The sequence below is a fragment of the Lynx rufus genome, unplaced genomic scaffold, assembly GCF_022079265.1.
Source record: "Lynx rufus isolate CCGP_SWC_20201006 ecotype Redwood Valley unplaced genomic scaffold, mLynRuf1.p SCAF_1, whole genome shotgun sequence".
NCBI lineage: Eukaryota > Metazoa > Chordata > Mammalia > Carnivora > Felidae > Lynx > Lynx rufus.
The window spans coordinates 7,052,792-7,060,543 of NW_025814823.1; the positions used below are offsets into that span (position 1 = coordinate 7,052,792).

Sequence of the window (7,752 nt, forward strand, 5' to 3'; positions counted from 1 at the left end):
AAGCAGGAAAGAATATCCCCAACAGAAAAAAGACAGTCTCTTTAACAAATGGTGCTGGGAGAACTGGACAGCAACATGCAGAAGGATGAAACTAGACCCTTTCTTACACCATTCACAAAAATAAACTCAAAATGGATAAAGGACCTGAATGTGAGACAGGAAACCATCAAAACCCTAGAGGAGAAAGCAGGAAAAAACCTCTCTGACCTCAGCCTCAGCAATTTCTTACTCGACACATCTCCAAAGGCAAGGGAATTAAAAGCAAAAACGAACTACTGGGACTTTGTGAAGATAAAAATCTTCTGCACTGCAAAGGAAACAATCAACAAAACTAAAAGGCAACCGACGGAATGGGAAAAGATATTTGCAGATGACATATCAGACAAAGGGCTAGTATCCAAACTCTATAAAGAACTCCCCAAACTCCACACCCGAAAAACAAATAATCCAGTGAAGAAATGGGCAGAAGACATGAATAGACACTTCTCCAAAGAAGACATCCAGATGGCACATGAAAAGATGCTCAACGTCACCCATTATCAGGGAAATACAAATCAAAACCATACTGAGATACCACCTCACGCCAGTCAGAGTGGCTAAAATGAACAAATCAGGAGACTATAAATGCTGGAGAGGATGTGGAGAAACGGGAACCCTCTCACCCTGTTGGTGGGAATGCAAACTGGTGCAGCCGCTCTGGAAAACAGCGTGGAGGTTCCTCGAAAAATTAAAAATAGATCTACCTTATGACCCAGCAATAGCACTGCTAGGAATTCACCCAAGGGATATAGGAGTGCTGATGCATAGGGGCACGTGTACCCCAATATTTATAGCAGCACTTTCAACAATAGCCAAATTATGGAAAGAGCCTAAATGTCCATTAACTGACGAATGGATAAAGAAATTGTGGTTTACATATACAATGGAATACTACATGGCAATGAGAAAGAATGAAATCTGGCCATCTGTAGCAACATGGATGGAACTGGAGAGTGTTATGCTAAGTGAAATAAGTCAGGCAGAGAAAGACAGATACCTTATGGTTTCACTCATGTGGATCCTGAGAAACTCAACAGAAGATCAGGGGGGAGGGGAAGGGGGGAAAAAAAAACTTATAGAGAGGGAAGGAGGCAAACCATAAGAGACTCTTAAACACTGAGAACAAACTGAGGGTTGGTGGGGGGTGGGGAGAGGGGAAAGTGGGTGATGGGCATGGAGGAGGGCACCTGTTGGGATGAGCCCTGGGTGTTGTATGGAAACCAATCTGAGAATAAATTATAAAAGAAAAAAAGAGAGATACAGGGGACAAGCTGGATATGGACGAGATTCGTGATGGACCAGATGCTACCAGAGAAGTCCTGTGCATGGTCTCAGGGACAATGCCATTCTTGGGAGGGGACTTGGTTGTTTGCGGGGTAGAGGACTGCGACATCTGCCACTTACTCTGACAGGATGTGGCGGAAAATATACGTGCAGTATGGCAACACTTGCTGAATCTACGTTATGGTTACACGGGTGTTCTGTTACCAGTCTTACAACTTCTCTGTATAATTTTGTTCATAATTAAAAAGTTTTTAGGGGCACCTGGGTGGCTCAGTCGGTTAAGTGTCCGACTTCAGCTCAGGTCATGATCTCACAGCTTGTGAGTTCGAGCCCCGCGTCGGGCTCTGTGCTGACAGCTTAGAGCCTGGAGCCTGCTTCGGATTCTGTGTCTCCCTCTCTCTCTGACCCTCCCCCGCTAATTCTCTTTTTCTCTCTCTCTCTCTCAAATAAATAAACATTAAAAATTTTTAAAGAAAGTTTTTAGAAGAGAAGCAACTGTCCACGGGAAGGAAAAAGTCCACTAGTCATGCAATTATGACTGTTCCAGTCTAAACAGGCTATAGATTTCACTATAATTTAATAAGCTGGCACTCTGGCTTTACGCACCTTTAAAAAATGTTCTCTTCATTAGTTTCAGTGCTGTATCTAAATGAAGCCTATGTCTAGAGACTTAACAGATTTAAAAGTCTGAAGTTTTTAATAATGCAGATCGCCTTTATTTCCCCATCTAGTTTTCATCAAAGCAGCCTGAAAGTGTCCCACCGTCGTAAATGGAGATGGTTTCAGTCTGAAGTAGAACTTGTACGATGCTAACTGATTAAAAGTTAACATGTTTTGGAGCAGTGTTTCTCAGAAACCAGAGGCCTACCAGCATCATCTGGGGATGCTTTTTCAACACACGAGGTGTTTCCTTTTTCCTCTCTTGTTAAGAACCCCTGGGTCAGGGGCGCCTCGGTGGCTCAGTCAGTTAAGCAGCCAACTTCAGCTCAGGTCGTGATCTCACGGCTCGTGAGTTCGAGCCCCACGTCGGGCTCTGTGCTGACAGCTTGGAGCCTGGAGCCTGCTTCTGATTCTGTGTCTCCCTTTCTCTGCCCTTCCTCCGCAAAAAACAAACAAACACCCGCTGGGTCAGGACCCCCTCAAAACAAGATGACATAAGGAAATAAGTAATAAAACATTATTATTTTTTTTTTGAAGTTTATTTATTTATTTTGAGAGAGACAGAGAGTGCAAGCAGGGGAGGGGCAGAGAGAGGGGGAGAGACAGAGAATCCGAAACCAGGCTCTGTACTGTTAGCACAGAGCCCCACGCGGGGCTCCAACGCATGAACCTTGAGATCACAACCCGAGCTGAAATCAGGAGTTGGACACTGAACACACCGAGCCATCCAGGTGCCCCAAGAATAAAACACGATAATGTTAAGTGGGTTCAAATAGTTTAAGCTATAGGATGTCTGGGGTTATGAGAACAAAGGTTAAGAACCCTTTCAAGGTGGACGTAAAATAGGAAGCCTTGCTCTCTCATAAGATTTCTCTGATTCAATGTCTCCGATACTCTGTCAAACAAACAGTAGGCTGAATGAGCCAGTGGTCTAAATCGAAACAGAAATGCTTACATTCTCATGACAATATCGGTGCATTTGGTTACTTTCTGCCACAGCTATCCCTTCTGAGACATCCAAAACTATTTTAAAAGCCAATTATCTTAGGGGCGCCCGGGTGGCGCAGTCGGTTAAGCGTCCAACTTCAGCCAGGTCACGATCTCGCGGTCCGTGAGTTCGAGCCCCGCGTCGGGGCTCTGGGCTGATGGCTCAGAGCCTGTTTCCGATTCTGTGTCTCCCTCTCTCTCTGCCCCTCCCCCGTTCATGCTCTGTCTCTCTCTGTCCCAAAAATAAATAAAAAACGTTGAAAAAAAATTAAAAAAAGAAAAAAGCCAATTATCTTAAAGTCATTTACTTAAATCACACAATTTTATAGTATGGGTATCCATTTCTGGTCTCATGGTAACTCAGACCTTACTAAGATCATCCTAAACTGGGGGAATCTGCATCTAGCTGTAGTTTTTAATTCGGTAGCTAACTCTACCTCTAGGGGGAAAAAAAAAACAACCATATAATTTCTTTTTTTTTTTTTTTTATTCCTTATTTACTTGAGACTGGATCGCCCAAAATGTATCCTGCAAGCACTGGAGGATAAACTGACAAGTGCCCTCAAACCCCTTCACCCCTACTAATTTCGGTCCTCTCTCCACTGCTTGGATCTCTTCAACACCAGCACTAACCTGCCTGGGACCATGGGAGAAAAATGACAGCTGCATTATTCCAAATGCACACAACACGGAGTAGCTTTAGTGTTTGACCCACATCTTCCATAAGAAATTGAAATGATTCTAAATATTAAGCCGTAAAGCGGGACATTATGAAATAAACATGTGGCTACTTCCATACGCTGTGTATTTCTGGTGAGCTTAGGGCTGCGTTATCTTTTCACATTGGTCTGCAGTTGTTTAAAATGAACAATATTCTTTGAGGACTAGTTTCTTCCCATTTTTATTATGAAAATGTTTAAACATACAGAAAAGTTGAAAGACTATACAGTGAACACCCAATACCCATTCATCTAGATGCTACATGTTGCTATCCTTGTTTTATTTATCTATTTATTCCTTCTTCCATCCCTTTGTGTTTGGATACATTTCAAAGTAGATTGCAGACACTGGTACACTTCATCCTCAAATACTTCTGCATGCACACCATGAACTAGTGTTCACTGTTTACGATTCCTTTCACTTTGGGGCAAAATTTACATACAATGACATGTACAAACATTAACTGTATCTTTTAATCGGTTTTGACAAGTACAAACATCTCTGGAACCAAAACTCCTGCCAACGTGTAGAATACTACCATCACCCCAGAAAGTTCTCTCATGCTTCTTCCAAGTCAGTCTCCGTCCCCAGCCAGGGGCAAAGACTGTCCTCATATTTTTCCACCAGTCTGCCCTAAGATTTCAAATAAATGGAACCACGCAGTATGTACTCTTTGCTGAAAGGCATCTCAGCATGTTTTGGGGACTCAGCTGTGTTGTTGCAAGTATCATCAGTTTGTTCCTTTTTATTTCAGAGGATTGTCCCAGTGTATGAATATACTCCAGATTTTAAACCCAGTTTTCTGCTGAGGAACATTTAGACCGTTCCTAGTTTGGGGCTATTATGAGGAAGGTTGCTAGTCATATACAAGAAAAAAAAAAAGTGGCCAAGTCATTACTGCTCCGAAGGACAGCTGCATTCCCGTTGATAGATTATTTTGCATTACTTTTGGTGGTATCTCTTCAGGAGGTACTGTCACGAACCTTCTCGGAAAATGATTTAAATATGTGGTTATGATATGTGGATACGATACAGGTTATGATCCTGTCCTGTAAGAGATTAAATTGCTTGCACCCTCACTGCTTTCCTTTCTGATTTTGCCGATATTCACAAGCTCGTATTTACTGATGTTATTTCCAGAGAGGTTGGATCAAAGTTACATAGAGTCTAGTGAACTAAGTATTTGTGAAATTAACTTCGCCAATCCCTAGGGCTTTAAGAAGCCTCTCACACCTCTCACAGGAGTTTCACAAAGTCCTTGCTTCTGCCTGTCGACCTGCCAACTATCCATCTGCCCCATTCCAACAGGTTTGAGTTGTACAGCTTTAATCCCGGAGGACTGAAGCATGGTCACTGAGCTTGCCCGCTGCTGTCCCTTGGCCCTGGTTTTGCTCTTCCATAAGGAGAACAAAGTACTCTCCATACTCAGGTTGGCTTTGTAAGAGCTAGAACGTTGATTTGCAACACTGGAAAAAGCCAACACATGTCTCTGGCCAATTTCTTAGCCACATTTCTTTAGCTACGACATTTTTCATTTATTTTATATTTTAGTTATTTTACTGTAATAGCTTAATAACCAACCATCCAGGAAACTTTTTTTTTTTTTTTAAGCTTTAAATCCAGAGCTACAGACTCAACATTAACGTCGGACTTATTCCTGTACATGAATCTTCTACACGGTCATTTCCTCTTCCACAACCGTCATCTCAGGGACCAGCATCACAGCCCACCCACATCGTTTCCGTTTTTGCTCTCCCTCACTCTCCTAGCTAACCCGACACCAAGTCTCACAAATTTTACTTCCTAACACCACTCAAAATCCATCCACTTCTCTCCATAGCCACTGCCACCAATCTAGTTCAAGACGTCTTGAACTTGGACATCTCTTGTCTGGATTCCCACCAGTCTCCTAACTACACACTTGAGTCCTGCAATCCCTTCCCGTCTCTGCGTTGCTCTCACCACACCCCATGCCCTCCTCACCTCAAAACCGCCCCAAATTACAGGCCAACATCGTTCATGAGGCCAAAGGCTCTTGCCACGTCTCTAGCATCGTTCTATACCAAACTTCTTCCTTGTCTAAACAACACTGGCGGTGCAGGGTTGAAATGCTCTTCCCTTAAGCTTAGGAAACGCCAGATCATTGCTCAATGCTCCCTTTCTCTGGGCATTCTTCGGATTACCTTCCAAACTACTCCCATCAGCCACTACTCTCCCTGCTCCCTCATCTGTTTGTGGAGCTCAACATCAAGTGCTTGTACAGTATAGTTTATCTGTTCTTTATGACCCTTATCGCAATTACAATTTTGTGATTTTCTTACTGCCGTTTCTCTCCTTTACTAGACGGCAAGTTCTCGGAGGCTGGGAACGAATCTCAGTTATCTTTTACTGTATCGTCCGCGGCACAAGAAACAGTCGTTGACTTTACAGACTCCCCTCCACTCCCTGTACTCAGACGGAGGCCTTCCACGAACGTAGAACTGAGGCTTTTCAAGTCGGAAAGCTATTTACTTCTTTCAAGAGTCTTAAGCCACGGAGCCTATTAAACAGTAAGTAGGGAAAACGGAGATCCCTCAATCGCTCAGTAACCCTCCCCGCCACGGCCTCCTCCGGCGGCTACGGGTTGTAGAAAAGGCATGTGGCCGAAGCCAGGGACTACAGTACAGGACGCGGAGCGCTTCCGCAGAACGGACGGCGGTCAAGTGTTTTGGCTGCGGCCACGCCCACGCAGGGAAGCGGGGGGCCGGGGGGGGGGGTCTCTCGGCGCGCCTCTGCCAGGGAAGGGGCGTGGGGACGTGGGGCGTGCGTGCGTGCCCGTACGTGCGCCCCGATGGCGGGGCGGGCCGCCCAGGGGAGCGGGAGGAGGCCGGCGTCCAGCCTCGGTTCCGCGGTTTCCGAGCGCAGGCAGCGTCCCGGTCCCAAAGACGGCCCTAGAGGCCGGCCGGATCCCCGGCCCCGCGGCAGGGCCTGCGGCGCCCCTCCGCGCTCCGCTCGGCGGCTAGGGCGGCACTGACCTTCCAGGGACACGGCCGAGCGCGAGGCCGCTCCCTCCGCAGGTCTTTGCCTAAGCCCAAACCCTCCTGCCACAGGTCCCCTCACCCACTCGGCGCCCCTGGCCTTTAGCTGTACCTGTGCCGCGCCGACGATTGTAGGTCTGGCGGAAGAAGCCGGGGAACGGCCCTCGCGGGGAGGCCCTCTTCGCCCTCCGTAGTGGGCGGGGCTTCGGCCCGCGTCTTTTAAAGGAAAGGTGACGTAGGGAGGAGCGCCTTCCAGCCGGCGGGCAGAGGTCCTCCGACAGAAAGTGCGGAGGGCGAGGGGCGGTTCCTGCGCCTCCTCTCTTTTAATTTAACGTTGACTAAAATATTTCGTCAGTGTTCTTATAGTTACCGTGATTTAAGGAGCACTGCCCCCGGTTTGCAGGTGAGCAAACAGATCCGGGAAATAAAAGACCGTCTTAGGTTCCCGAGCGCTGAGTCCCAGGAAACAGATCCGGAGATGGGGCCGGGAGATGGGGCCGGGCGTGTGAGATTCAATGGATGTAACTGGGAGAGCTTCCGGCAGGCCGTCGGTTTTACGAAGGCGAAAACGGGCCGGTGGTGGTGAAGTGGTTCGTCCGGAGTTCGTGGGGCCGTCCCAAAACTCGGGTGCAGTCGGGTGCTCCCGGGTGTCACCTGCTTGTCCGCGAGGCTGCTCTGTGGGTGTCAGTTTCCTGCCCTCTCACCTCGTCTTCGATCGGAAATTCCTCAGCGCCCAGTGGAAATCTGCCGTCGTGACTTAGTGAAGCTACATCATTAGGGAATTTACCGTATTGCGAGCAAACCACGTTTAGAGGATGTTATAGCCCCGCCAACACATTGCTTTATTCTCGTTAAATGACTTCTTGAATCCGATTTTACCTGCTTTATTGCAGATCAAAACACTAGTTCAGCTTTAAGTAGCTCCTTGAGAGCAGAGGCCCAAGTTTCTGTCCCAGTGTCTGGCATCTTACGTGCTGACTATTTTGTTGAAATAGTGAAGTGGGAAACCCAGAAACAGCGTGTAGGTGGCCTGAAGTCCACGGTT

General features: G+C 46.7%; 1 protein-coding gene across 1 annotated transcript in view; it reads right to left on the reverse strand.

The window, feature by feature from the left end:
• The window catches only part of MTIF3 (mitochondrial translational initiation factor 3), a 17,250-nt gene extending 10,339 nt beyond the window's left edge, over nt 1-6,911 (reverse strand). Inside the window, exon 1 of the mRNA XM_047078099.1 lies at nt 6,820-6,911. The gene's annotated coding sequence lies outside the window, so the exon portion shown is untranslated. The remainder of the gene's footprint in view (nt 1-6,819) is intronic.
• Nucleotides 6,912-7,752: the final 841 nt, after the last annotated feature.